General features: G+C 45.9%; 1 long non-coding RNA gene across 1 annotated transcript; it reads left to right on the top strand.

The window, feature by feature from the left end:
* Positions 1-261: 261 nt before the first annotated feature.
* On the top strand, positions 262-2,606 carry LOC149345112 (uncharacterized). The gene is made up of 3 exons (XR_016282817.1): positions 262-423; positions 491-607; positions 2,369-2,606. It is a non-coding gene; the product is annotated as an uncharacterized LOC149345112 (long non-coding RNA).
* Positions 2,607-2,990: the final 384 nt, after the last annotated feature.

Raw genomic sequence — 2,990 nt, forward strand, 5'->3', positions numbered from 1 at the left:
GAAGCCCCCAGTGTATTCGGAGAACGCTTGGTGTTGCATCGCCTGCGACGGCAGTCTGCGAGAGGCTTAGCCAGCCGAGCTCAGCCGAGCCAACATGGCGGTGTGTGACGCGTCGACCTCCCCGAAGCCGCCAGTTTGTCACCCGCTCCTTTGCGCGCTCTTGTCGTGACGTAAGACTGGACATCATCGACCTTAGCAGCAACGTGCTGCAAGGAACGTCTCACTCAAGCCAGCAATATGTGCAGAAGCAGCGACTAGTCATTCATTGTCTACGCAGCATACAAGTGTTGGCTGCTGCCGTTTCGCCGCGCCGACATGGCGATGTGTGTGTGACGCACCAGTTTTCTCGACATCGTCGGCCCCTCGTTCTTTCGCTGTATTGCAAGAATACTAAAGACCGGATTATCATCGTCGTGTGTTCTGGTAAGCAGTATTAAACTCTCCTTTGATGCCATAGACGCGCATGCACTTAACGCCGCTCCCTTTTCAGTGTGCGTAGACTTGCTGTGAACCACGGGTGCGCCGAGATGAAAGGCTTAACGAGAACAGCAAAACAGCAAAGGCTTCATTGGGGTCCGGTGGAGCCAACTCACACAGCAGGCATGAAGTAAGTATCTGAGAAATTTGTTGTTGCATGCGGCTGAAAAAAAGAGTGTGGCACTGCAGTCGTGGCTGTTACGCTAACATGTACAGCTGGAAGTACGGTCAGTTCTTCTAGGGACCAAATTTTCTTCATGCGTTCACGCCCCATGAATATAAAAAAGCTGTACAGGCAATGACAGGGGAAAATGCACAGCCTTGGGGTCTGTGAATTTTTGTCACGTTATTACGAACAGTGCTGAGAACCGTGCCCTAATCGGTTGCTTCCTTTCCTGTGTTTTAAGAGGGCCTTGTTATGCAAACAATGCAAGCGATTTTATTCTTTTCAGTCATAGCACAGGACATGGCGACGCCTTAGCGCTCACGGAGATTAGCTAAACTGTTACATTTTCCGAGTTGGTGGCATCTTAACGTTGCAGCGATTTTCGGCAGCGGACATGAGGTTTCAACCATACTGAACGCTGCCTTTTCTGGATGGTTAGGCGTCTAGTTCCAAAATGTGGTATCTTGTAAGCTCTTCGCATTTGAAAAATGTTAAAAGAAGTTTCCACTTCGCGTGCAGTTTCTGAATACATTCCATTATGTGAAACTCGTGGAGGCAAGCGTTCCGGTTCAGACTGCTGATCCCAGGAAGGCAGCGAAAGAAAAAGAATAAAGCTTACGCCAGTGTACGAGATCCCCTGCTCGTGCTGGACGTAGTACATTGGCGAAAGCAAGCATTTCCCAGAAAAACTGAAGCAGCACAAAGCGGATGCCAAACAAATGAACAAGGAAGGAAGCGCGGGTTGACAAGACTGACTTCGAGGGAACTATCCTTGCATCAACTGTCTACGATCAGTGACCCGGCGGATGACTAACCGAAGGCTTAAAAAAGGCAAGCTGTGACTCACTCGCAGTCACACCTGCTGAAAGAACCAAGAAGATTCCCAAACATGTTTTTTTTTTTTTCTGGTTGGCGTTCTTTCCCGAAAGTATATTCCTTTCCCAGCCATAGACCTGTGTAGAATGTTCTCTTTTGAACCCTGGCCACGAATGTGAGGGCAAAGCTTAACAGAAGACAGGTGGCGGCGGGAGGGTGGGTCTGGTGGTAGCTTTCTATTCCTAACAATGCCTGCTATGTCAGTCACCCTTGCCCTGCCTTTGGCCTATACACAGAATGAGGACGTCCTGAAAATGCGTAGCTGCGGGCTCTCCCATCAAGGAAATTGCATGTAAGCTTCCGCTGCGTGTATGCAAAGCGCTGTCTTTTGTTTGCATGTTTTGATTTCAGTAATTGGTTCTGATATGGTGCCTGAAAAGCATGAGGAACCTCTGACAAGTAAAAAAAAATTATATCTCGAGGCCACTTTCGGTGCAGGAACGCAGCCAAAGGCAGCGCGAATGCGCAAGTGCCTCAGTAAGACCATTTTATTTTTTTCAGTTTTATGCTTTGCGGAAATAATGTTCCCTATCGATGCTGCTTCCCATTCACCGTATTGCCTTAACGTTTACGAAAGCGGCTCTCTGGAATTTGTGATTCCCTGAAAACCGCGTTTAGCCGCTGTCATCCGACAGGGTACAGGTATGTATTAGCTAGTTGATTACCTACTATGTTCTGCTAGCTAATCTTTTGTCATGAAAAACGTTTAAACTTCAATACTACCTACTTTATTGAAAAGTGCACTCTGAACGGCTTTGGGACGTTGACTTCTACACTTGAAGCACGTCATACTTCAAGCTTAGAGGTGCAATTCCACTGATGCATTTGTTTTTCTAATCTTTCTTTCAGAAGGAGCCTGTATGTTGACAGCGAAGCATTTCAAGGTTCCCTCCTTGCTTTCAAGTGTGGCATCTCTATTTTCATTCCTTTGGGTATTTAAATTATGTACCCAAAGACAGCGTGGGTTAAGGCACTCTTCTTTTCTACAGGGGCCAAGACGTTGGTTCTCTGTAACCGTCGAAAGCAAGCTGCCGAACACATGTCTCAAATGTTTTGTACCCAATAAAATATTGTTTGAAATAAATCACTGTAAGTTCATCGACGCATTTATCCTGGAATATCAAGCTCTAAAATGAGCCTTCCATACGAATACTTCATTTCAAATCGGCTTCCGCATCAAGTGAAGTAATATACTCATCTGGGAATCATAAATGTAACCCTATAGTAAGAAAAATTTCTCCAAAAATTTCCTGTCAAAACTACTTAAAAGGAACAGGCACGTACTCCTGAAATGTACTATAAAAGTAGCTGCAAAGGAGTATATGATACTTCTATTAATTGCCATGCTAACTCCTTTGTGATCACAACTTTACTCCTAAATAAACTCCCGTCTGCAGAGCGGTAACACTTTACTCCTTCTAGCGCTCCGAAAGTATCCCTTCAAGCAGAGGAGTAGACGATATACTCCTAT

Source organism: Amblyomma mixtum, chromosome 5, assembly GCF_055824585.1.
Source record: "Amblyomma mixtum isolate Tamu chromosome 5, ASM5582458v1, whole genome shotgun sequence".
NCBI classification, from domain to species: domain Eukaryota; kingdom Metazoa; phylum Arthropoda; class Arachnida; order Ixodida; family Ixodidae; genus Amblyomma; species Amblyomma mixtum.